The sequence below is a fragment of the Portunus trituberculatus genome, chromosome 19 (assembly GCF_017591435.1).
Source record: "Portunus trituberculatus isolate SZX2019 chromosome 19, ASM1759143v1, whole genome shotgun sequence".
Lineage (NCBI taxonomy): Eukaryota > Metazoa > Arthropoda > Malacostraca > Decapoda > Portunidae > Portunus > Portunus trituberculatus.
Window position 1 is genome coordinate 12344593 of NC_059273.1, and position 27893 is coordinate 12372485.

General features: G+C 42.9%; 1 non-coding gene across 1 annotated transcript; it reads right to left on the reverse strand.

Moving 5' to 3' along the window:
- Positions 1-13442: 13442 nt before the first annotated feature.
- On the reverse strand, positions 13443-13515 carry Trnaf-gaa. The gene has a single exon. It is a non-coding gene; the product is annotated as a tRNA-Phe (tRNA).
- Positions 13516-27893: the final 14378 nt, after the last annotated feature.

A 27893-nucleotide genomic window follows, 5' to 3' on the forward strand; every position in this document is an offset into this window, starting at 1 on the left:
TAATAGACTAATAACAAAAATGATAACTACAAAATAACACCAACAATTGCACCACCACTACCACCACCACAAATACCTCCACCACCACCACCACCACCACCAATAACAACAACAACAAAAATAACAACCCCTCTCTTCCTACCTTTCCTTCCTCCCTCTCCTCCTGTACATCCCCTCACTACTTCCCCTCACTTACCCTGAATACTCCCACCACCACCACCCCCTTCATATGCTCCCCTTCACCCCTCACCCCTCTCTCCCCTTCTCTTCCCTTGCCACACACACAATTTCCCCTCGTCATTGTGTCCCCTCGTTTCCCCTCATCGAAGTGAAACCAATTCCACCCAATCAGGACCCTCCTTTCCCCTCAACCCCCCATATACCTCTTCCTTTCCCCTCACCTGCCGTATCACAAATCAAAGTAAAAAAAAAATGTAAAAGAAATAAAAATATAAGTGAGAAAAGTTGAAGAAGGTATGTAAAGAGTGGATATTAGCATTGGCTTGGGATAATATGGCAAGTTTTTTTTTTCTAGGGTTATTTAGAGTTTTGCTAGTATTTGAGCGGAGGAAGGGGAAGAGGAGGAGGAAGAGGACAACCAAGACTAAGAGTAAGAATAAAATAAGTAGAAGAAAGATAAAGAAAGGGAAGATGAAAGACGTTGTTGGATAAGAAGGAAAAGGAGGAAGAGAAGAGTAAAAAAATGCTAAAAGAAGGAAAAATAAAAGGAAAGAAGAAATGAGTAAAAAGTAGTAAAAATGAAAACAAAAGGAAAGAAGAACAAGAAGAAAAATAAAGTAGATGAACAAGGATGAGGAAGAGGAGGAAGAGGAGAAAGAAGTGTTAGCAATAAAAGTGCAAGAAAGTGGATGAAAAAAACTCATAAAGATATATGATAGAAAAGAGGTTATGGGAGAAAAGAAATGAAGGAAGGAAGAAAAAGAAGAAACGAACGAAAGAAGAATAAATATTTAGATGAGAAGAAGAAAGAAAAGTGATGGTGGAAATAGGAAATGGGCAAAGGAGATGTAAAGATAAATAAGCAAAGGAGGAAACCGGCTAAAGAGAAAATAAAGTAGAATATAAAAGTAAGACTAACAAAAGTAAATTTGAAGATATAAATATATATGAATGAAGAGTTTGTTTAGCAGATAACTGAACATTTTACTTTTCAGTTTACCCTTAAGATTCGGTATTTTCTATGGAAAGAAGAAGTCGGGGGGAGAAGAATAAGGAGGAAGAAGAGGAAGAAAAGACAGATTCTAAAGTTAGAGAAAAGGGTGAGGAAACTAAAAAAACTAGAAAATATAAGGAAGAAAAAAAAAGAAAAAATAACAAATAGATAAATGTAACGGACAACTAAACATGATAAGATAAAGAAGGAAAGAGGAACAAAAACAAGAATAGAACAAAATGAAAAAATCGAAGAAAAAATGGCGAAATAAAGAGAAACGCCACCAGTGAAGAGGTGAAGAATTCGAGGAAAACCCAAGATTGGCAGAAGATCGTGAATTGCTAGAGAAATGACCTTGTGAAATTTTTATTAAGTTTTCATGACGCTATCTCACCTCTCTCTCTCTCTCTCTCTCTCTCTCTCTCTCTCTCTCTCTCTCTCTCTCTCTCTCTCTCTCTCTCTCTCTCTCTCTCTCTCTCTCTCTCCGTGACGATTCCAAGATCTTAGTAATAAATCTTTTATGACTCAAGGAAGGAAGATTATTCTCCCTAAAGTCAGAGAGAGAGAGAGAGAGAGAGAGAGAGAGAGAGAGAGAGAGAGAGAGAGAGAGAGAGAGAGACGAGACGAAACGAGAGGGAGTGAAAAATGCAAGAATGAAAGACAGGGAATAGAGAAAAGTGGGTAAATCTTCTTAAAGAGAGAGAGAGAGAGAGAGAGAGAGAGAGAGAGAGAGAGAGAGAGAGAATATCCAATTATACTATTTTTGTTTTCCCTTCCCTTTTCACTGTTATCTTCTCATCCCGCCATCTCCCCTTCCCATCTTTCCCATCACCCTTTCCCCATCTCCCCTTTCCCGGTGACCTTCATTTGCTGGGTCAATGGAGAGCGTGTGACCTGAACCTTCTTTCATGACCTGACCAGTAGCGTGACATTGTATGGGCTTGTGACCTCGTAAGAAGAGCCAAGGGTGGAGTAAGAGTGAAGAGGAAGAGGAACTTGTGTATAAATTAGTTTGTTCTTTGAGTATTTATGTTCTCTTTATTTTGTTGTTGTTTAAGCATATAGTCAGACAATTAGACAGACAGACAAACATCACATTGGTACAGAGATGGAGAAAATACGGGTGATATGCACACACACACACACACACACACACACACACACACACACACACACACACACACACACACACACACACACACACACACACACACACACACACAGAGAGAGAGAGTGAGAGAGAGAGAGAGCAAGTAAATAGCACTTTTCCCCTTTTCCTCTCTACTGTATCCCCCCATATTTCCCTCCTCATACCACTGCTCCCCTTCATTCTCATAGTATCCCCTCACACTCCATCACTCCTCAAACTTCCTCCTCACATACTCCTCTTCCCCTCCCTTTCCTTTCCTCAACTCTCTTCCCTCCCATACAGTCTCTCTCTCTCTCTCTCTCTCTCTCTCTCTCTCTCTCTCTCTCTCTCTCTCTCTCTCTCCAATCGCTTCATCTCCGTGATAGATGATGGTGAGTCTTCTTCCTCTTCCACCTCTTCCTCTTCCTCCTCCTCTGTCTTGGAGCGGCGGTGCGGCTTTTAAGGTTTTGTCTCTTGTCCCTTTCATCATTATTTTTTTTATCGTTTTGTCTTTATCTGTCGTTATTTTTCAGCTTTCCGTATCGCGTATCTCCGTAATGTTGGCCTTTCTCTTTCGTATCTTGGTCGTGGGGTTCATGTCTTCTCATTTTCTTCATTTTCCTTATGTTTATCATGTGCATTTTCTCTCGTGTTCGTTACAGAGCCTCTTTCACTGTGTGTGTGTGTGTGTGTGTGTGTGTGTGTGTGTGTGTGTGTGTGTCTGTGTGTGTGTGTTTTTACTCTATACGTCTTTCTATCAATCTATCTGGCTGTCTTTCTATCTCTGTATTTATATTATCTGTTTGTGCCTATCTATCCATCTGTCTATTCACAATCTCTTAGCCTGTTTGTCTATCTCTTTAATTTATCTATTTGTGTATCTATCCATTTTTCCACGCATTTGTAATCGCTTTTCCTTCCCTCAGTTTTTGTCTTGCTCCATTCTCTCTCTCTCTCTCTCTCTCTCTCTCTCTCTCTCTCTCTCTCTCTCTCTCTCTCTCTCTCTCTCTCTGAGCCGTCCGTCCCTCTCACCTTTACGTTGCCTAATAAACATTTCTAATAAACATTTCGCGCTAGTTAAACGTAATGTTGTTTATCTTACTCCTTGTTGTATCTTTCCTTTACGAGCGGCGGTGCAGGTGTTGTGAATCATCCTTTTCTCTTTCTCTGTCTTCATATCTCAAGTTGTATCTTTTATTTCATCACTTGTTGGCGGCTGTTTGCTTTTTGAAATTACCTGGACGTCCGTTTTGCTCAGGTGTGCTAACCTTTGACTGTGGTGGTGGTGGTGGTGGTGGTGGTACATGTTTTTTTTTTTTTGTGTGTGTGTGTATAAGTGTCTTTGTTTATTTTTCTGTTCTGTTTTCTACTTCCTTCTCGACTTCACTCACTGACCTCTTTTCTCTCTCTCCTATTTATTTTCATATATGTTCTTCTCAATTTTATGTCTCTCTCTTTTTTTGCTTTTCTGCTTTCTTTGTTCATTTTGTTCTCTTTTGTCATTTATTTCAACCTGTTTATTCATTTATTTTTCACCTGGTTTGTTTCAGGTTTTTTTTTTTATTTTGATTCTAACTTTCCTTTTTCTTCTCGTTTCATATTTTCCTCTTTGGCTTCTTTGGCATTTCTCTTTGCTAGTGTAAAATCTTCTAAAGGTAAACTGACTAAATTAAAACTCAGGGGTTATGTATATCATCTGTTTATCATTTAATGTGGACCTTTTAGTGGTTAATCTTTTTATGTGACTCTTACGTTCATAGATCTATCTAACTATTCATCTACCTATCCGTGTACCTGCCTATCTATTGTCCCTAATAAAAATCTAACAAAGTTTCCTAATTTCATAACATTCCAAGTACTATATATTAACCCCCTTCAATATTGAGACACATTTTTGTCTTGAGATTTGTGTACGATTAGATTATTTCATTGCTATTAGGAAGTATCTATGGAGGTCAGAAGATTAATGGCCACAGTCTTCACTATTCTAATCCCTCACAAGAGTTTTTGAAGCTGTATAAAATCACCAAATAGAAACAGAATGATCATGGAAACGCGTCATGGTACTGAAGGGATTAAATTCACCGTGAATTCTAGAAGTTAAATCCAGACAGAAGATCAGTAAGACGAAGCGAACACGAATATAACACTGGAGGAGAATGAGAAGAATGACCCAAGGGAGGATGAGATGGACTGCGTGTCTGGGTGGCTGGGCTAGGAGGATGAGTGGACGGTGGGCGGGTGGGCTGTTCGGTGGTCCCTGCGGTGGGCGGTGGGTGGTGGCGGGGCTAAGACACACACGGCAACAAGAGCGAGCAATCTTGAGGAGAGTGATTCTTTTGCATTTTATAGTAAGGGGTCAGCCTGCCCTGAGCCGTACTGGGTAGGTCAAGAAGGGGGAAGGAAGAAGAACTGCTGGGAGGTAAGTAGGAGGAAGAGGAAGGAGAGGAAGAGGAGGAGGAGGAGCTGAGAAACGTGAGTGATGTAGGATCGAAGTTGAAGAACGGAAGGGTTGTCGGTCTTTCGAATGAGATGAGAGGATGTAGATTGTAGATGGTTGCTCTCCTCCTCCTCCTCCTCCTCCTCCTCCTCCTCCTCCTCCTCCTCCTCCTCCTCCTCCTCCTCCTCCTCCTCTACCTCCTCTATATCTACTCCTACTCCTATTCCAGCTCGTGCTCTTCCTCCCCTCGCTCGACCCCTCAGGCTGGCGAGGCAGGGAGGGAGGCAGGCCATTGTTGCTTGCTGCCTCACAAGCTGCTCCTCTCTCTTTGATGCGTGGGGAAGCCAGTCCTCTAGTTCCTTGTCGCCTCCCACCTCCTCTCCCTGATTCTCCCTGACCCTCTCCCACCCTCTCCCGTCCCTCTCTCTTCCCTCTTCCGCCCTCTCCCCGTCCCGCGTCTCGCTCCCGTCGCCGTAGTGCAAGGTAAACGAAGGCAACATGACAGGGGTGAGGAGGACAGAGCAATGCAAACAACATGATGAGGCGTTCTTCTTTTCTTCTCCCCCACCTACGTCTCTCTCTCTCTCTCTCTCTCTCTCTCTCTCTCTCTCTCTCTCTCTCTCTCTCTCTCTCTCTCTCTCTCTCTCTCTCTCTCTCTCTCTCTCTCTCTCTCTCTCTCTCTCTCTCTCTCTATGGAAAAGATATTTGTTTTCCATTTATATTTAAGATTTTGTGATGTTGATGATGGTGGTTAGTGACGAGGAGAGAGGTAATGATGGTAATGGTGGTGCAATGTTTCGAAAAGGTATGTAGAAGATAAACGGATGTCTAAATACTCACTACTGGCTCGGCGCTGCCTTTCCTCGGCTAGACAAATATCGATGAAACTACAAAAGTGAATGGAAAGTAGGAGAATACGAACAAAATAATGTGGCATTGAAAAAGTTAAAGCTGTCATGAAAAGAACTCAAAGGAAAGGATAAAAATTACTCCTCTCAAACTTAAAGAAAAAAATGTATAAAAAGGGAAACAAAGGAGAGCGTGGAAGCAAGAAAAAGGGTAAAGAGGGGGGCAGGGGTAATTTCTTGCGAGTTTCACGAAAGGGGATAAGTGTGGGGGATGGGAGAGGGGCGGTGTTCCAAAGGGGGTCAGGGGAAAATGGAAAAACTCTCCCTTTGTGTCAGTCATCAGAGGAAAAGAGAAAAAATGAGGGTAAAAAGCTGGAAAGAAGAAAATGGGGCGGATGAAAGCAAAGAGGAAAAAATTATACACGAATGAAAAATAAGTAGTAACACAGACTTAATATAATTCTTGTTGAAAAAAAAAAAATTATGCATAATCTGGTTTTTTAAAGGGATTATTTTGTTAAAGTGTTTTGGGGAGTTTTGAAGAAGAGAAGATGAAGAAGGTAGTGAAGAAGTTAGGGAAATTAAAATAAAGATATTGAGAGAGATGGGGTGAGGAGAGAAAGGATTATGAAGATGATGAAAAGAGGAAAAGGAAGGATTGTGAAGGAGATGGGGAAAAGAGGAATGTTATTTGTGAGGATGAGGTGAAAGAAATGATGATAGTGTGATGGTATAATAGTGAAGGGAGAGAGGGAGAAAGAAAGTTGCTAGGGAGATGGGAAGGGAAGGAAGACTTTGAGATAAATGGGAAGATGGATAGAAAAAAAAATGTAAGAATGAGGGGAAGAGGAAGAAAATAGTTATTGGAAGATAGTAAGATAGGAATATACGAAGAACCAGAAGATGAAAAAAGAAATTAAAAGAAATGGAGGAGTAAGAAGAAGAGGAAGAGGAGGGGGAGAAAGAGAAGACGAGTGAACAAAACAAAGAACCATGAATATAAAAGAAAGATATGAGAGAGAGAGAGAGAGAGAGAGAGAGAGAGAGAGAGAGAGAGAGAGAGAGAGAGAGAGAGAGAGAGAGAGAGAGAGTTTCCCTAGAATTCTCACAAAGGATTGGGAAGAACAACAGATGCAGTAAAGAAAGAAATAAAAAAAGAAAGAAAGGAAGAGAAAACAAAGAGTAATCAGAAAGAGTTGCATTTTTGTCCGAAGGGAAATAAAAGTAGAAGAGGAAAAGAGGAAATAATTAATGACTAATCAGAAATTTTGAGGAATATATTGACTTGTATATAGTTTTTGCAATCGAAGAGGAAGAAGAAAGGAGACAAAAGATTAGTGAAGGTAATTTGATAGGAAATGAGAGAGAGAGAGAGAGAGAGAGAGAGAGAGAGAGAGAGAGAGAGAGAGAGAGAATTTTGCACAAGAAGAAGGGGAAACTTGCAGAAATATGAAACTCAAATGATAACGAAGAAAAAATGAAAAGAAAGAATAGAGGGAGGAATGGAGGTAAACAATGCCTTTCTCCTCCTCCTCCTCCTCCTCCTCCTCCTCCTCCTCCTCCTCCTCCTCCTCCTCCTCCTCCTCCTCCTCCTCCTCCTCCTCGAAAATATCATTCATAACACTTCACAAACATTTCTTCTCCTCTCCCTTTCCCCTCTCCCATCCCCATCGTTCCCTCACTCCCCACACCTCCCTTTCTTTCTCTCCCTTCCCTTCTCCCCTCTCCCTTCCACTCTCCTTTTCCTTCTTCCACATGTGAAGGAAAAGCAGACCAAGAGTAAGAGTTTATTCCTCTCACAAATCCAGTCCACACAAGGTCTCAATTAACCTAGAAGAGAGAGAGAGAGAGAGAGAGAGAGAGAGAGAGAGAGAGAGAGAGAGAGTGGAGGAAGCTCTTGCTCGATTCAGGAGTAAAAAAATATTAAGTCATCAAAGAAGGAGAGAGAGAGAGAGAGAGAGAGAGAGAGAGAGAGAGAGAGAGAGAGAGAGAGAGAGAGAGAGAGAGAGAGAGAGAGAGAGTCGATGAGAGGGGAGTGGCTGCCCTCTGGAGGATACATGAGAGAGAGAGAGAGAGAGAGAGAGAGAGAGAGAGAGAGAGAGAGAGAGAGAGAGACGATCATATCAAGTAAAGAGAGTAAGGAAAACCCGCAAACTAAACAAAACCACAAAATCATAACAAGGAAGAGAGTAATAAAGGAAGAGGTATAAGGTAAAGAAGCGTGTGGAAGAGAGTGGACGCTTAAGGAGAGTGGAGTAGAGTGGAGTAGCATGGAGAGGTGGATCTGAGGCAGCCTGGTGTGTGCTGACGAGGGAAGGAGGGCGAGGGTGACGTGGTAGAGTGATGCTTCAATTTTGGGTGCAGTGAAGGAGGAATGCTGGTGGTGGGAGAGAGATTAGTGTTGGTGGGACTTTCGGGGGGTTTTGGTGTTGCTTATGGAAATTTTTTTTTTGGGGGGTATTGGTGTAAGTAATGTATATTTCTATATTTTTTTCTTTCTTTTTCTTTCTTTTCTCCATTTTTTCTCTCGGTCATTATCTTTAGTTCCCTTTTCTTTTCTTTATCTGCTTTGCTTGAATCTCACAAATTGCTATTACTACTACTACTACTACTACTACTACTACTACTACTACTACTACTACTACTACTACTACTACTACTACTACTGCTACTACTACTACTACTACTACTACTACTACTACTACTACTACTACTACTACTACTACTACTACTACTACTACTACCACCACTACCACCACTGCTACCACTACCCCTACCATTACAACAACTACTCATTAACTAAAATTGAAAGCTTATCCAAACTTACAGAAATGATTAGAGATTAAATCAAATTAGATTAAGAGATTAGGAAAAGAGAAAGAGAGAGAGAAAGAGGAACAGGAAGGAAATGAAAAGAGAAAGAGAGATGGAAGGATAAAAAATGCGAGAGGGGGAAAAGAGAGGAGGATGGGAGAGAAAGGAAGAGGACAAGAGGTAAGCGAAGAGCGGAGGAGTAAGGAGGAACAATCGAAATGAGAGAGAGAGAGAGAGAGAGAGAGAGAGAGAGAGAGAGAGAGAGAGAGAGAGAGAGAGAGAGAGAGAGGTATTCAGTCAGGCAGGCAGACAGCCATGCAGACAGACTTCAGACGGTATTGAAACTTGGAAGGGTGGGAGGGGAAATGAAATGAAAGGACTAGAAGAGAGAGGAGGAGGAGGAGGAGGAGGAGGAAAAGAAAACAGGGTCGACAGGAAAGGAGAGGAGGAAAGGGAGTGGAGAGAAAGGGGGGAGGAATGGAGAGAAGGGGGAATGAGGGGGATGTTTGTGCTTTCGGCATCAACAATCAATAGAGAGAATTCTGGCCACAAAGAACTCTCAAGCAGGTCCTAAAAGTCTCTCTCTCTCTCTCTCTCTCTCTCTCTCTCTCTCTCTCTCTCTCTCTCTCTCTCTCTCTCAACTCCTCCTCCGTCGCTCTTCATTTCTCGCTCCCCTCGCACTCGCCCGCACCTCTCCCTCTCTCTCATTCATTCTTCACCTCTTCATGAAAGCAGATTGTGTTGCTGGGTTAGCTTGTGGACTCCCTGACCTCGCCTCCTTCTGCTCCTCCTCCTCCTCCTCCTCCTCCTCCTCCTCCTCCTCCTCCTCCTCCTCCTCCTTCTCCTCCTCCTCCTCATCCTCCTCCTCCTTCTCTGACCTCAGTTTTCTGGGTCAATTTCCTCACATTCTGACCTCTTGACTTCATTTACCTCTACGCATGTTCTCCCTTTTTTTCCATAGTTCCTTTTTCCTCCTCATTCTATTCCCTCCCTTCCTCTACTCAGTTTTCTTCCTCTCTTTTTCTCCCTCCCTCTCCCTCTCTACTCAGCTCTCTCGCCCCCCCCCACCCACCGTTCTCTCTCCCTCTCTCTCGTTCTCTGTCTTTCTCTCTGATCTCTCCTTTCAATCCCATATGCCAATTAAGTTCATTAGCTTTGATGCCTTAAATTGGTATAGGTTAAGACTAATTAGTACTAATGCTTCCGACCTCCTTCATGGAATATAGATCATGACATAGTTATCTTAATTTCGGGAGTTTAATTTCTCTCTCTCTCTCTCTCTCTCTCTCTCTCTCTCTCTCTCTCTCTCTCTCTCTCTTTGTTATATTCTTGTGAGTTTGCTCTAAGTTACCTGTTCATCGTGTTCATTACCTGCGCGTACCTGTTCTAATTAGTCTCCCAGGTACCGAGGGGACACGAGGGGTTCCTGAGGGAGAGAGAGAGAGAGAGAGAGAGAGAGAGAGAGGATATTTTTCTAATCTGAGTGTGTTCTTATATTGATAGTATTGACTTACGTGTCGTCTCTCTCTCTCTCTCTCTCTCTCTCTCTCTCTCTCTCTCTCTCTCTCTCTCTCTCTCTCTCTCTCTCTCTCCCCGCTTGTACACCACTTCCCCTTCATCCCTCCCTCCTCTCTTTCCCTCCTTTCTCTCCTCTTCATTTTTTTCCAGTTCTCTTTAGTTCTCCCTCTCCCTCTTACCCTCCCTCCCTCCCTCCAACCCTTCCTCCTCCTCACTCGTCCTTTGCACATGGTCTCCTTTCCCTCCTCTCTCTCTCTCTCTCTCTCTCTCTCTCTCTCTCTCTCTCTCTCTCTCTCTCTCTCTCTCTCTCTCTCTCTCTCTCTCTCTCTCTCTCTCTCTCTCTCTCTCTCTCTCTCTCTCTCTCTCTCTCTCGCCATACGCTCCCCCCATTCAGACACTCAGCACAGACAAAGGAACAGCATAACCCCCTTTATTTTACAGCATAATGGTTGCACAGCGCCTCAATACACGCTGACTGAAAAAAATAGTCTAAAAAAAGGGGTCAAGTTTGTGCTTCTCTTAGACTGCTCTAGGTGGGGTCACATAGGAAGGGGCGGGGCGGGTCTGGCAGGGTCGGGGCGTGGGGGTTTTGAAGGGAGTGTGGGAAAAAAGAATGGATTTAGTAAAGGACGCTGCTCTTGGTGGTTCCTGGGTACATGGGAAAGAGGGAAAGGAAAGGAAAGTTAAGGGAATGGAAGGGAAGGGGAACATTGGAGTGGTTTAAAGTATGTGGTGCAGTTAGGGAGGTGGTGTTAGGTGGTAGTGTTGTGGTGTGGTATAGTGAGGATGATAGAAGAAAGATATTCATTGCTATATTAACCCCTTTAATACTGGGAAACAGTTTTATCTTGATATTTGTGTACCATTAGACCATTTTAGTGACATTAGGAAGGGTTTATGGAGGTCAGAAGATTTATGGACACAATCCTCACTATTTTAATCCCCACATAAGTTTCTGAAGCTTTATAAAATCACCAAATACTCGGCAAAATAAATATGAAAAAACTTCGTGGTACTCAAGGATTAAAAATGTGGATAGGCTCTCTCTCTCTCTCTCTCTCTCTCTCTCTCTCTCTCTCTCTCTCTCTCTCTCTCTCTCTCTCTCTCTCTCTCTCTCTCTCTCTCTCTCTCTCTCTCTCTCTCTCTCTCTCTCTCTTTACTAAATTCAAGAGATCGTGTTATCGGCACCCAGGCTTCTTGTTTTGATGGTAAAATGTATTGTAGAGCGTGGAAGCAGTGTGTGTGGGGCGCGTGGGAGTGCGGGAGTGTTGTTTGAGCGAGACAACTTGTGAATCAGGAATGGAGGAAGAGTGTCAGCAGCAAGCGGTGCGGGAGAGGATCTTGCTGACAGGCGGCGGAAAACTGCAAGACTTGAGTGTGTCAGTGATGAGTGCCTTGCTGAATCCTTCTCCTTTTCTTGGTGTGTGTGTGTGTGTGTGTGTGTGTGTGTGTGTGTGTGTGTGTGTGTGTGTGTGTGTGTGTGTGTGTGTGTGTAATTCACCTCGGTCGCCTGCTGGTCACCCAGCCAGTCTTCCCCATTACGGAGCGAGCTCAGAGCTCATAGACCGATCATCGGGTAGGACTGAAATCACATCATACACAACACACACCGGGAAAGCGAGGCCACAACCCCTCGAGTTACATCCCGGACCTATTTACTACTAGGTGAACAGGGGCACACATTAAGAGGCTTTTGCCTCGCCGCTTCCCGGGACTCCAACCCGGCCCTCTCGATTGTGAGTCGAGCGTGCTAACCACTACACTACGCGGTGTGTGTGTTATACCGTTTCCTTTATTTCTTCTTTTGCCGTATGACCGTGAAATCTATTATATTTTTACGTTATTAAGTCTTTCTGTATATTTTGTTAGTGTTGTTGGTGTTTTGCATTATTATTTTTCATCCTTTTTTTTTTTTCCTCGGTACTGATTCATTCTTTCTTTTCTTTGTGATTTTTTTTAAACCATAATGTTTCGTCCGTCTCTTATCTTCCGTAAGAGCGTAAAGTGTATTTTTCTACGTTATTGTAGCTTGTCATATCATTCGTTCGTGTTTTTTTTTTTCTTTCTTTTTGTATGTATATTCCTCATTTCTTCGCACTTCTCTATACTGCAATGGCTCTCCTCTACCGTCTCTCTCCTTTCCGTAAAACCACAAACTGTATATACATATACTTTTTACATTTCCAAACCTCATCATCTTCTGTCAGTGTTGTGCATTACTGATTCCTCTTCTTTTCACGTCTCTTTCTCCTTTACAGTAATGTCTCGTCGTTCTTTTTCCTGAAGACAGCAGATCATCTCTTTATATTCTGAAACCATGTCACAGCTTGCAGTGCTGAGTGTGTTGCCAATTGCCTGGTTATTTTCATATTATTTTTCTCTTTTTTTTCCTTTGATCTAATGCCTTTCATCTTTATAATCCTTCACACTGCATTTTATCCCTTATTAACAGAGAGTAACTAGTTTATCTCTTTATTTATATCTTCCTCATCTTTTGAATAACAAAGTTGATGTAGTCCAGCCTTAGCAACATCGGTCTCTTTGATGGTCTAGGAACATGTGTGGGTGTCTTACGAGCTTACCCGGATGTCGTCTTGAACACAATGGCAATTTGATACAAGGATAACGTGGATATTGGTAGTGATGCTTAATTAAAACCATTAGAACTAGACTTGCACTCTATTGTCGGTAGGTCAGAGATTATCCAGACTGCAGCATTTATCTTCCAATGACAAGGTCGAGCCTGGAGAGTCAATGAAAGCGCAGCAGCAAATTACCACCATGTGCAGGAGTCCCAGTCAGTAATTGGAGTTATTAGAAGTTGAGCAAGACGCGAGACATCTCATAAGTAGTTCATGAGAGAGAGAGAGAGAGAGAGAGAGAGAGAGAGAGAGAGAGAGAGAGAGAGAGAGAGACAGAGATGGGGGATAAATACAGACTATGACTAGACTATGAATACCTCAGCAAATAGACTCTGGATACTTCTGTAGATAAACTATGAATACTGCGCAAGGCTATGAATACTTGTGTAGATAGACCATGCAATCTCTTGACTATGAATACCTGCATGGGAAAATGAACTATGATTACCTCTAAACTATGAAGAACTATGAATACTTCTGAAGAACTATGGATACCTCTAAACTATGAATATCTCTGTTGGTTAAAAAGGAATATAGAGGAAGCATGGTGGTTATAAAGGAACATAAAGGAAACATGGTGGTTATAAAGTAATATAAAGGAAACATGGTGGTTATAAAAGAATATAGAAGTTTGGTGGTTATAAAGGAATATAGAGGAAGCTTGGTGGTTATAAAGGAATTTAGAGGAAGCTTGATGGTTATAAAGGAATACAGAGGAAGCTTGATGGTTATAAAGGAATATAAAGGAAGGTTGATGGTTATAAAGGAATACAGAGGAACCATGGTGGTTATAAAGGAAGGTTGATGGTTATAAAGGAATATAGAGGAAGCATGGTGGTTATAATAGGAATACAGAGGAAGCAATGATTAAAATGTTTGCCCAGACCCGGGATCGAACCGGGGACCTTTAGATCTTCAGTCTAACGCTCTCCCAACTGAGCTATCTAGGCACAATGTTGTCGAAAGTTAATTGTATTCATAAGAGGGTTTGTTTTCGTAAATACATGGATAGAAAAACATGATTATTTCAAAGGGGAAAGCAAAAAAAAAAAAAAAAAAAAAAAAAAACATTAGGAAATAAAGATATAAAACATAAAGGAATATAAAGATAAAGATAAATAAAGGTTAAGATAAAGGTCGAAAGGAAATAGATAAATAGATAGGTAGATCGGGTAATAGATAAAAAAAAATGTTAACCAACATTTATATAACTCACATATATACAAAAAAGTAATAAATAACTAAAAATATTTAAAGATTCATAACAATTAAAAAAAAGTATGGACATACAAATAAGAAGCACTTGTACCACATTCGCATCAAACCAAAACCTTACACTGTGATTACAAAAAAACTGATTGAAAATGAGAATGGGAAAGAGAGAAAGAGAGTAAGAGTGACGCACCGGACAAATTCACGACAAGAGGCCGATAAACGTGAATAAGCACCCGTAGTAAGGAGGCAGATAAGATTAACACCCTCACAGTGCGCCACAACAAGGCCACTACCTCATCCTGCTAAACTCTGAGCCAACAACACAACTAAATCTACGTTAACTTCGTCCTCCTACAATTTACTCACAGTTAGCAAGTCGGTTTCTCTGTTCCTGGTTTCTGCTTTACCGTATTCAAAAGACATTTAAGCTTGAGTTTTTTTTTTTTCTTGAGAGTTCTATAGATAGGTGGGAATGATTCGAATCCAAGTCATTTTATTTATACAAATTTTCTATAATTTAGTCTGTTCGCAAAGTGGTTTCGCTCTCCTGGTTTCTGCTTTACTGTATTCAAAAGACAGCTAAGCACGGGTTATTTGTTGAGAGTGCTACAGACTGGTGGGAGTAATTTGAATCCTATTGACTTTATTATTACCTTCTTCCTATAGTTTAGTCTGTTTGCATATCGGTTTCGCTGTCCTGCTCTTAGCTTTAATGCATTCAAAAGATATCTAAGCATGGGTTATTTGTTGAGAGTTCTGTATATAGATAGGTGAAGTAATTTGAATCCCAGTGACTTTATTAATATTTTCCTACAATTCACTTCGTTTGCAAGTCGGTTTTGCTGTTTCTGTTTCTGATTTACTGTATTCAAAAGACATCTTAGCATAAGTTATTTGTTGATAGTTCTTTAGATAGGAAAAAGTCATTTGAATCCCAGTGATATTATGAATACAGTCTTCCTACAATTTAATCGCTTCATTGTTCCGGATTTTGCTGAAATAAAAAAAACAGATGGTTGATTTGCTAAGAATTATATAAGTAGGCGAGACTAATTAAGATCCAACTGAGTTTGTTAATATTTACTTAGAATTTACTCGGTTTACAAGTTTGTTTTGTTGTCTCACCCTCCGCTTTACTTTATGGTACTGAAAAGACATCTTAGTGGGGCATGTATGGGTTATTTGTTGTGATTTATATATTAAGGCGAGAGCGATAGGAATCCATTGATTTCCTTAAGAGGAGAAGAGGAAGAAACAGAAAATAAGAAAAAAGGAAAAAAGGAAAAAGAAAAGGAGAAGGAAAAAGAAGAGAAGAGAGAAATAGAAAGAGAAGAAGAAGAACAAGAAGAAAAACACGTAGAAAAGAAGAAAAAATAAAGAAAATGACAGAGAGAGAGAGAGAGAGAGAGAGAGAGAGAGAGAGAGAGAGAATTTAAGGGACCACAAAAATTAACAAAAACGTACAAGAAAAAATACAAATAAAGACGAATATCTAAGAAAAAGACGAAAAAATAGATATATAAACTGAAGTCAAAAATACGTAACAAATAAGACATGACAAGTAAGAACTAATGAGTTAAAGCACAATAAAAACAGGACTTAATGGAAAAAAAAAAACATTGAATATATAAACAAAAATAGAAACAAAATATTTAAATTAATACAACACCAGACTAATATTTTTCCTCCACTTTCAGCATATTTTCCTCACTCTGCCCTTAAAAAAATACTTATTCACTCATTTTACTTTTTTCACACAAGAGAGCAAATTTAAAAGGTAAAAAAAAAGAAAAGAAAAACGACAAAAAGATCCACTTAGATGCCAGTTCCCGCGCAGGTTTAGGAGAGCTTTACCACACAAGTACTTATAAAGCCTGCCTTGGATACAAACTGCAGGATTCCCTCACCTTAAATATATTCCAAGGACTTTACTCTTTACTCACGTTTCTCCCGCTGCTGATCGATTTCCCGACAGTGACCTTTGACCTGCCCCGCTGACCCGCGCCTCACCTGCCCGCCGCGCCAGCCGCCTCCCTGACACCTGGCCAATATTAGTTTTGCTGGAAGGAAGGCGACACACACTCACTCTCTCGCCTTCACCTTTACACCACTCCTTCTGAATCTCATCCTCCTCCTCGCCCTCGTATTTTATTTATTTTTTTCTGTTTATTTTACTCTTCTTCCTACTCTTATATCTTCTTCCTTTTCTTCTATTCCTCTTTCTCCTACTAAGTCTTTTTTTGTTATTTTTGTTTTCTTCTATTTTTTTTCTTTAGCTCATTTTTATTCTTATTCGTATATTTTTTTGTTTTCCTTATTTTTTTTTTCTTTTCGATATATCACTAAACATATTTCTGTTTAGTATTTTTTTTTCCAGAAAGAATTACTTACCATTATTTATACGTATTCTCTCTCTCTCTCTCTCTCTCTCTCTCTCTCTCTCTCTCTCTCTCTCTCTCTCTCTCTCTTTCTCTCTCTCTCTCTCTCTCTCTCTCTCTCTCTCTCTCTCTCTCTCTCTCTCTCTCTCTCTCTCTCTCTCTCTCTCTCTCTCTCTCTCTCTCTCTCTCTCTCTCTCTCTCTCTCTCTCTCTCTCTCTCTCGCAAGGTCAGGTTTCGCATTTACTTTTTTTTACCTCACACAATCAACAACCTCCATTTCCCTCCATTTTTTCTCCCTCCTTCTCTCCTTCTCTCCATCTCTTATCCCTTTTCCCTTTTTTCCCTCCTTCCTTCTCCCCCTCCCTCTTTTCCTCTCCCTCTAAGGTTCGGGTCATCACGGGTCACATTCACATCAGGAATTAATATGTTTCTCTCTCTCTCTCTCTCTCTCTCTCTCTCTCTCTCTCTCTCTCTCTCTCTCTCTCTCTCTCTCTCTCTCTTCTCTTTATTTCTTCTTCTTTTCTACGTGTTTTTCTTCTTGTTCTTCTTCTTCTCTTTCTATTTCTCTCTTTCTCTTTCTCCTTTCCCTTCTCCTTTTCTTTTTCCTTTTTTCCTTTTTTCTTATTTTCTGTTTCTTCCTCTTCTCCTCTTAAGGAAATCAATGGATACCTATCGCTCTCGGCTTAATATATAAATCACAACAAATAACCCATACATGCTCCACTAAGATGTCTTTTCAGTACCATAAAGTAAAGCGGAGGGTGAGACAACAAAACAAACTTGTAAACAGAGTAAATTCTAAGTAAATATTAACAAACTCAGTTGGATCTTAATTATTCTCGCCTACTTATAGAATTCTTAGCAAATGAACCATCTGTTTTTTTTATTACAGCAAAATCTCTCTCTCTCTCTCTCTCTCTCTCTCTCTCTCTCTTTTTTTTTTTTTTTTATTTAAACAGAACTTAATACAAAGGAACATGTACCCAAAGGCGCACTGTCGTGTGCTACCTATTCTAAGGGTACTACAATCTATTTCTCTACAATATTTACAAGACTTAAAATAGATAATATACAAGATGGTCAGCATGTAAATGGAGCACTATTCGTTTCACTTCACTAGCACTATTCACGCACTGCACTACACTGAGTGTCACGTCACAAAGAGTGTCAGAGGAGTTGGCAGTGTCTGTCTCCACTTATGTGCCATCAGTTTGACACTGTGTGTGTTCATCTCCTGGACGTGAGGCACCGCGGCCGTGAACAAGTTCCACATCCTGGAGACGCGTCCTGCGAAGGTGCGTTGATGCTGACACCCGTGGGATCGCGGCACCTCTACGGCGTCACCACCATTGAGCACCGTTCTCGTGCTCCGTGCGGTGACTCTTAGAGGATGACGCAGCCCTGCCAGATGTGGCACTCTTTGCACCTGTGCCTTATGGAACACTACGATCGCCGCCACGTCTCTGCGGTGTTCCAGTGAATCAAGGGGACGCTCAGGCTCTGGGTGAGGTGGTAGTGCAGCATCTACTAGCCGTATGGCGCGGCGTTGGATGCTGTCCAGTCTCCTTCTGTGTGTGGCGGCACAGGACATCCAGGAGAGAGCTGCGTATTCAAGGTGGGGCCGCACCTGTGCCTTGTACAGCAGCAGTCTCCCTTCCTGTCGAGGAAACTGGCGATCCTTCTGAGAGCGGAGATCCTGTGAGAGGCTTTCTTGGCAATGGTTTTGACATGCCTGTCAAACCTCAGCCCTCGATCCACCTCCACTCCAAGTATCTTGACGTCATCTTGGAGTGGGAGAGCAGCAGCGCCAAAGACAACTTTCCTGCCATTGCTGCCATGGCGGCTGGGGACCGAGAGACAACCATTGCTTGTGTCTTCTCCGGCGCGAATGTCACTTGCCAGCGAGCACCCCACTCCTTTATCACTCGTAGCTGCTGATTGATGGCCTCAGCAGCCCGCCCACTGTCCTGGCGTGGATAGGTATAGGAGAGGGTGCAGTCATCAGCATAGGCCATGACTCCTGGCAGTAGCTGGAGAAGATCATCCACGTAGATATTCCACAGGAGTGGGCCAAGAATTGAACCCTGTGGCACTGATGCCTCCACAGGCAGGGACTCAGATGTTTGCCCGTTGACAACCACCTTGAGGCTTCTGTCCTGCAGGTAATTTCCCAAGAGTCGTAGCAAGCCACCCTGGATGCCTTTAGCACGAAGCTTTTCTAGTAATCCGTTGTGCCATACTTTATCAAAAGCTCCTGCTATGTCCAAAGCAACCACTATAGTGTCCTTGCCGTCGTCGAGGGCGTCCTGCCAATGCCTGGTGAGAAGCATCATTAGGTCGGAGGTTGACCTTCCAGGTCTGAACCCAAACTGTTGGTCTGAGAGGAGGGCATTGTCCTTGAGATGGCTACACACCACCTCTGCCACGACCCTCTCAAACACTTTACCCACCACTGACAACAGGGATATGGGTCTGTAGTTTTTTGGGTCCGTCCTGGAGCTTTTTGTGTGCAGGAACTACTCGAGCCTCCTTCCACACTGAAGGCCAGACGTTTTCCCGTACACAAGTTGTGAACTTGGGTGAGAGGGGCAGCCAGTTCCTGGGAGCATCGCTTCAGCAGGTGCGGGCTGATGTCATCAGGGCCGGTGGCTTTCTGTGTGTCCAGCCCCGCAATAATCGCTTCACCTGCTGATGCGTCACCTCCACCATGGTGACAGTCTTCTCACATTGCTGGACCAGCTGAGGCGGTGGCTGCTGTGGATTCCCGACCTTCATTTTTCCAGCAAACAAGGAAGCCAGCAACTGTGCCCTCTCCTTACTGCTGGTGGCGACAGTACCGTCCTGCTTGCTGAGGGGAGGGATGGATTCTTGGTGGCCAGTTCCTTGTTTGTCCTTAACAAGAGACCACCAAGTTTTGTTTCCTACGCCAGTGCCACACAGTTTCCGGCGCAGGCTTTCCTCCCACTTTTTTAAGGCCCACTTGCTGGTTACCACCATCCTCCTGCATGCAGCCCTGTGCAGGTCCTTGTTGCGCCGAGTCGGGTTCCTCTTGTAGCGGAGCCAGGCAGCATACTTTGCCTCGGCAGCAACACGGCAACGGTAGCCAAACCATGGCTGATCCGTCGATCTGGTGGTGTATTCCCTGTGTGGGACGTGGCGTCTCTGGAGGGCGAGAAGGTGAGAGGTGAGTGCAAGTGCTTCACTCTCTGCTCCTCCCTGTAGCAGAGTGGCCCATGGGGTGTGGGTCAGGTCGCGGCGCAGGGAAGCCCAGTCTGCTTTGTTCCACAGCCAGATGGTGCGGGTGGTGGCCTCGTCCTGAGCCACGCCCACTTCCAGCTGTGTCAGTACAGCGTGATGGTCAGAGCTGCCCACGAGCCCCAGCTGATGACACTGAAGCTTGTCTTCCTGGTAGTCTGAGATGACAGGGTCTAATGTCCCTCCTCGTTCATGTGTGGGAAGGTGACATGATCTGTCAGACCCTGCACCTCAGGAGATTCTCGTAGGCGTCTCTTTCCAGGTGGTGATTGAGATCCCCCACAATCAGCACGTGGCTGCAGCTGTGTGCCATCATCAGGTTGTCTAAGGTCTCAGTCAGGTACAAGAGTGAGTCAGGCCCTTGTCGCGGGGGGCGATACAGGGCACACAGCAGGAGGGCTGAGCGGTCTGCCAGCATTACTCGGAAGTACATCATCTCCATCATTGGAGGCGTGTCTATGTCGAGTAGCTGGGCCTGCATTCCTTCCTTGAAGCAGACAGCCACTCCACCTCCTGTTCGCTCCTGTCGGTCCCTCCTCACCCAGTGGGTGAAGCCCTGCATCCTGCCATACGTGGGCTCCACCTCACTGTTCAGCCATGTCTCGGTCACCACAACAACGTCTGCATTGTGTCGTTGCACACAGTTGTGGTATAAGTCTGCAAGGTTAGTCCGGAGACCACGGACGTTGCTAGAGACGACCTTTAGTGTGCGGCGGGGGCAAGCTGGCTGTACTCTCTCTCTCTCTCTCTCTCTCTCTCTCTCTCTCTCTCTCTCTCTCTCTCTCTCTCTCTCTCTCTCTCTCTCTCTCTCTCTCTCTCTCTCTCCCCCTCCCTTTCATCCTCCCCTCCACCACCACTCTCCCTTCCCACATCCCCTCCACCACTAGACTCCTTATCCCACCTAACTCTACTCTCCTCCTCCCACAACCCCCGCCCCACCAGTAGCCAGCATACATACCTTGTCACTCCAAAACCCCACCTCGTCCATCTCTTAATACATTTAGGTGGGCTAGTTATTTTTCCCCCCGTCGCTGTTCTGGTTTGGGAGTCGTAACATTAATTTTTGCCGCCGCATGACTGGGTGATGGGTGAGCGAGGACTGTGGGCGAGAACTGTGCCTTAGCGATCACTGTTTGGCCAGGTAGAGAGGCCAGGCGGTGTGGCGAGTCGGCGACCACTCAAGCGCCACCTCTTGTCACCTGGATTTACGCCTCGCCATAACTAACCTGCTTAAGTCACACGAACACGAGGAGGCCATGCGATTATACTTGTGGCCTGGTTTATATTGGGCTGTTTTTAAGGGATCGTTATTTAGTGTGTGTGTGTGTGTGTGTGTGTGTGTGTGTGTGTGTGTGTGTGTGTGTGCGTGTGCGTGCGTGCGTGATGGGGGAAATTAGAATGTTACTGCTGTTGTGTTAAAGAATGCATGAGGCTCTAGGTGTAACGATCATTCTTAAGCTAAATATATAGTGATTTCTTCCTAAATGTCCTTGTTTTTTTATGCAGATGAAATGTGTATAGTATATAGGAGTGCTAGTGTTGGTGTGTGAAAGAATGCATGAGGCTGTAAGTGATGTAACGATAATTCTCAAGCAAAAAATATAGTGATTTCTTCCTAAAATTGGTTGTTGTTTATGTGGGTGAAATGTGTACGTATATATCACATGTACTCTATTATTGTACAGTATAAAGTAAGTCATGGTTATAAGAGATGCACCGGTAGTTATCCAGGAAAATGTATAGTGAATTGTTCTTAAATGCATTGTTATTGAGATAGATAAGGAAAAAAAAAATATAAGAAAATCCACTCTTGTCATATATGTAGAAAAGAGAGAAAAAAAATAGATTACAGAAATCAATAATAGCAGCATGTGTAAGTGATTAAAGAAAAAAAAAAAGCTTAGACGAGTAAAAATTAACAGCAATAATTAAAGAAAAAAAAACTCTTACCTTGAAAAATAAATAAGCAAAATAAGAAACATACGAAAAAGGATGATCCAACAGATAAAAATCACCTCAAAAACTTATTTCTTCCACTTAACATTCCCTTCCCACCAGTTTCCAACAGTCACCCCAAACTGAACACCCCAAACCAGGAATTAATGAAACAAGCTCTCTCATCCTCGGGGGAGAGAGTGAGTGGGAAGATTAGGGGGATGTGTGTGAACATATTGGGGTGATTGAGGGTTTCAGGAGAGGAGGTGTAGAAAGGAGCAAGGAAGAGGGAAGTGAAGGAGGGGGAGCATATTGGCGTGATTGGGCAATGAAGGAGGGCAGGAAGGAGGGACTATAGAAAGCACCGAAAGAAGAGGAGGAGAAGAAGGAAGAGGAGGAGGAAGATATATTGGTGACCGAGAGATTGAATGGAGGAAAGGATATAGAAAAGATCAACGAAACAAGAGGAAGAACAAATGAATAAATGATTGGAAGAGGAAGAATATAAGGAGGAGGAGGAGGAGGATGTTAAATCTCACGACAAGAATTAATATTTTGACGATGGTCTCAAAGTTGCAGAAAGAAGAAAGTGACTAAAAGAGAGAATAGTGAACGAGAAGGAAGAAGAAGAAGAGGAGGAGAAGAAGAAGGAGGAGGAGGAAGAAGAGGAAGAGCAAGAGGAGGAGGAGCAGGAGGAGGAGGAGTAGGAGGAGAAGGAGGAGGAAGAGGAAGAGGAGAAGGAAATGTCGTGTAGTGGTGTGGTTATTGGAGAGGAGGGCCACTACTGATGACTTCCCATTAAAACATTACTGTCAGGATGGAGTGATGGAGTACTAGAGGCAGTAACCTTCCCTTCTTCTCTCCTTCCTCCTCTCCCTCCTTATATTCTCTCATTCCCTCCCTCCTTCCTTCCCTCCTTCCGTCCCTCCTTCCTTCCCTCCTTCCGTTCATTCCTTCGACTCCAAACCTCTCCTCCCAGTCTCGTTATTCTGAAGATTTAATAATGGGAGGGAAAATGGAGATTAAGATAAAGGAGGAGGAGGAGGAGGAGGAGGAGGAGGAGGAGGAGGACAATGACAACCAGAATGAGAAAGAAGATGAATATAAACAAAAGTGAGAAGGAGGATGATAGATTAGTATTGGTATTATGTATTCTGTGTGTGTGTCTGTGTGTGTGTGTGTGTGTGTGTGTGTGTGTGTGTGTGTGTGTGTGTGTGTGTGTGTGTGTGTGTGTGTGTGTGTTAATCAATGGGGCTCCTTCATCACCAGCACAGGAGGCGGCGCAGTGGACGGCTGGTCATGCTTATTACAGACCTCACGCGCCTTGATACATGTCCCTCCCTGTGTCCCTAATCCTCCTTATTTATCGTCAGCCCGCCTATGTGTATCACCCCAGTGTATTTGTCCCTTCCCTCACCCCTAACGGCCACTTGCACCCCCATCCCTGCCCCTCACTCACACTCTCATACATATACTAACTCACACCTACACTGATCCATTTTTTTCCTTACTCTTAAGTGCACACTCATACATACTCATACATGTATTTCTGTATTATTTTTCACTTCAGAACGTATACCATAGAAATTAATACACTTCGTTACTCTGTATATACTCCATCTGTTCTCCATCCTTTCTCTAATCCAAAATGTATCCCTAGTTTGTCTGTCTATCTGTTTGTCTTTCTGTCTATCTGTCTGTCTGTGTAGCTGTCTGTCTATCTTTTTGTCTGCCTGTCTGTCTCTCTCTGCCTCTGTCTTTGTCTCTCTCTCTCTCTCTCTCTCTCTCTCTCTCTCTCTCTCTCTCTCTCTCTCTCTCTCTCTCTCTCTCTCTCTCTCTCTCTCTCTCTCTCTCTCTCTCTCTCTCTCTCTCTCTCTCTCTCTCTCTCGTCCCCTCTAATACAGGGTTCTACAAGCAAATCCTCCCATGCACTTTCTCTCCCATGCCTCCTACAACTATACACAGTGGCGCCCTTCCTTCCTTTATTTATTTCTTTATGGTTACTGTCATATGCACACCTGTAGGCCCCATATGCTCCAAACACGCTCACCTTTACCTGTCCTGCGGTGCCTTTCTCCCTCTCTCATGCTCCCATCCATATAAGCCTTCCATATTTTGTACCTATTTTCCCTTCCTCATGTCCTTTTTTTTCCTCCCTTTCCCATATGCCAAGAATGTCACTGCCCGATGCCTTCTCCCTCTCTCTCTTTCCTCTCCCTTCCCTGTCCTCGAAATTGACTCTACGTAGAAGATAATTTATGACATTATTGAGAAGGAAGATTAAGATGGCTCGTCCTCTACTTTGTCTCGTGTGTGTGTGTGTGTGTGTGTGTGTGTGTGTGTGTGTGTGTGTGTGTGTGTGTGTGTGTGTGTGTGTGTTTGGGATTGAAGCCGCGCGGCCGCCATGTTGCCCGGTCCACTCCTCCCCATTAACGTCAAGGTAATGGCCTCTATTTCTCCACCAAATGTATGAGTCTCTGTTCATAAATTATCGCGATGTATCAACTCCGTGTGCAGGGAGGTGTTGGGGGGCGCCGTTCGCTTGTCCTATGTTGGGGCGGGGCGGGAGAGTGGCTGGAGAGGGGCGGGAAAGGGGCGGGAGAGGGAATGGTTAGGGGCGGGGCGAGAGATGTCGGGAGTGTGGGAGGGGGAGAGTTTCGGAGTGTCATAGTGTCAGGGTAAGCTAGATAGAGGACTAAGGAAGGTAAGAAAGGTAAGGAAGGTAAGGAAGATTTAGACACAGAAAGGCGACTTGGTGATGAAGGTAATGCGGAACAGGTAAAAAAAAGGTAAGTTCAGGTGAGGGGTGTGCAGGTGAGGTGTGGTGGTAAAAGGAGGAAGTAGGAACAGGTGATAAGGTGTGGTGGAAGAGGGAAGGAGAGAAGTGCAGTGTGGAAAGCAGAGAGAGAAAAAAAAAAAAATTCGGATAAGGAAGGGGAAGGGAATGGGATTGTTTGAAGGAAAGAAAAGTAAAATGGTGTAGGGACGAGAAAAAAAAAGTGGTGTGGAAAGAAGGGGAATTTGTGGTGCACTGAAGGAAGAGGGAAGGTAAAGAGAAAGATGTACGTAGAAGAAGGAAGAGAAAGATAAGTGAAGAAAGAGAAAGATTAAGGAACTAAACAACATGATTATTTGATTAAGATTATTGTGTGTGTGTGTGTGTGTGTGTGTGTGTGTGTGTGTGCGCGCGTGCGTGCGTGTGTGACAAGTCCTTCTATTGCGAAATGTGGGTAACGGCTCACAGTAATTGAAAACACAAGTCTTTCAAGTCAGTCTTTTCTCCCCTTCTCCTTCCCTCCCTCTCCCTCTCACTCCCTCTCTTCCTCCTCCTCCCTCCCTCGCCGTCGCCTTCACGCCAGAGAGGAGTGAGGGAAAAGGACAAACAATGGCCATGACACACGAAAAAGAAAATAGTCAACATAATAATTCCAACGGAGAGTAATTTAATGAACGGATGAAGCGTGAATTTAATGAGAGAGAGAGAGAGAGAGAGAGAGAGAGAGAGAGAGAGAGAGAGAGAGAGAGAGAGAGAGAGAGAGAGAGAGAGATAATACCCAAATGCTGAGAAAATAAAAGATAAAACCCATAAACATATAAGTCAAAATACTTCTATACTCTTACTTGCAGTTTATATTTAATTAAGATATTCAATTTAACATTTTCTAGCCTTTTCGCTTCATTTGAATACATGTCCGTCTTCTTTTTTTTCATTAATTTCTCTTTTTACCGGGATATCTGAAAGGCAGTTGGTAAAATATTTTGTTTACTCAGCCAAATTAAAGGCTCAGCGGGAATGGGCTTTCGGGAATCGCCGCGCTGGCTGATGAGATTTATGCGCCAATACACCTGTGCTCACCTGTAATCTCTGCCTGGGAATGGTAATAATGAGAGCAATACCTGTGCTGCTGCCGCCTAAACCACCACCACCACCACCACCACCACCACCACCACCATTACCATCTACTGCTACCACTATTACCATTACCGGACCATCGATAGTACCACATATATCAGTTATATGACTATCACCGTCACCACTGCCATTACCACCATCGTCACCGCCCCTACCACCACCACTACCACTATCGTCACTGTTACTCTTGTTACTACCACAATTTTTGTTATCATTACATTTATTTACTCGTATTAATATTTATTTGATACTATAACATAATCATGACAAAAACTACTATTACTGTTGTTACTACTACTACTACTACTACTACTACTACTACTACTACTACTACCTACTACTACCACTACCACTACTACCACTACCACTACACTACCACCACTACTACTGCACTACTGCTGCTAATAATAATAATAATAATACCACTACCACTACCACCACCACTACTACTACTACTACTACTACTACTACTACTACTAGCACCACCACTACAAACACCACCACCACTACCATAACTATTACTACTACTACTATACTATTACCACCATTACAACAAGAACAACAACAATAACAACAACAACAATGAAAACAACAACAACATTAGGAATAACAACATAATATAAATGTTTACACTAGCACCATTAATTATAACAACATTAGTCCCCACACACACACACACACACACACACACACACACACACACACACACACACACACACACACACACACACACACACACACTGGCAAAAACTCCCCAGGCCCAATAATGCATTTAATATGTATGCGAGTAAAACTGATCCTTAATTTGCATAGTAAGTGATTCTGGCAAGCGGGGTGGGACGGGGCGGGGCGGGGCAAGGCTGGGCGGGTGGGTGGGGATGAGCAAGGGAGAGTTAGGGTCGGATGGGGCGGGACAGGGATGGGTGTGGTGTCTTCCGTCTCCTACGTCACTCTAACTGTGTATACCTAAAGGAGGAGGAGGAGGAGGAGGAGAAGATAAAGGAGGACAAGGAGTTTCAAGAATGTCAACTAGGACAGTAAACAAAGCTTCTCTTCCTCCTCTTGTCCTTTCCCTTCTCCTCCTCTTTTATTCCTCCTTTATCTCATCTTTCCTCTACTTTTATCCACCATTTTCAAGTTCATTCTTCGATATCCCTCTACAGTCGATTATCTCTCTTTTTTTATGCATTTTTTACTCCTACATCTTTCCTCTTAATCCCTATGCAGCGGCAGGGAGGGAGGGAGGGAAGGAGGGAGGGAAGGAGGAAAGGAGGGAGAGAAGGAGGAACCGGGGCGTGTTAGGTGGCAGTGTCTATTTCCTTGTTTTGATTGGAAGTTGTCTGTGTGAGGGGGAGTGTTGTTGTGATCGGTGGCAAGACTTGTGTTGTCGTGTTTTTGGTGTGTCTTTCTCTCCTCCTGAAGCGGATTTTGGTGTTGTTTTGGTTTATTGCTTATTTGTGTTTGATTCTTTTTTTTTTATTATTTTCATATTTTTCATATATTTTTTGTAGGAATATTTTTTTTTTGTTTAATTAAGTTTAAGTTTGTTACATTCTTTGATTTGCTTTATTTATTTGGTGTGATAATATGTTAGTTTTTTTTCTTTTTTTTTCAATTTGTCAGCGTTTTCTGGCCTTGTCTTTTCAATATTGCGTTATTTCTTGTTGTTTTCTCCTTTTCAATTAGCTTCTTTATGATATTCAGATCTTGGTACTAATTTTCATTTTTTATTCTCTTCTTTCCTCAAAATTAGATTGTTATATTAGAATTTTATGACTTTTTTCGTTTTTGCTTTATAGTGTGAATCATACCTCACTTGTTGAGTTAAATTTTCTTGATATTTTTTTTTCACCTTATTCGTAGTAATTATATGTAACTCTCTCTCTCTCTCTCTCTCTCTCTCTCTCTCTCTCTCTCTCTCTCTCTCTCTCTCTCTCTCTCTCTCTCTCTCTCTCTCTCTCTCTCTCTCTCTCTCTCTCTCTCTCTCTCTCTCTCTCTCTCTCTCTCTCTCTCTCTCGTATCATTCCTGTTTCCTATTTTTCTCTCAGATAACCGAGTCTTTGTCCTCACGACAGAGAAAAAGAAAAAAAAATATGAAACTTCGATCTAATATTGAAAAAAAAGCACGGAAGACAGGGAGAGGAAGAGGACAAAGGAGGGAGAAGGAGGGGCAGCAGAGAAAGGAAGAAGGTGGAGGATGGGAAGCAGAGATGGAGGTAGCAACAGAAGAACGAAGGGGGAAAAAAAAGTAAAATTTCGTGTGTTAATAAACAGAAGAATGTATAGAGGTGGTAAAGACTATAAAGAACAACAAGAATGAAAAAAAAGGAGAGAGAAGAAAAAGGAAGGACAAATAGTAAATTAGAAAACAATACTAGAAATAATCTAAGATATAATTAATAATGAAATAAGTGAAAAGGCAATGACAAAGGGGGAGTAGATAAAGAGGAAAATATATGAAAAAGACTATGAAAATAAGAGCAATGGTGAGAATTGTGAAAGGAGTGGATGGGGAGGAAGCGAGAAGGCAAGACATGTGGAAGAAGGAGAAAAGAGTAGGTGAGGAGGCAGAGGGAAGGTTGGAGATGGGGGGGGGGAGCGGTGGGTGACGAGAAGCTGGCCTGGTATGGAT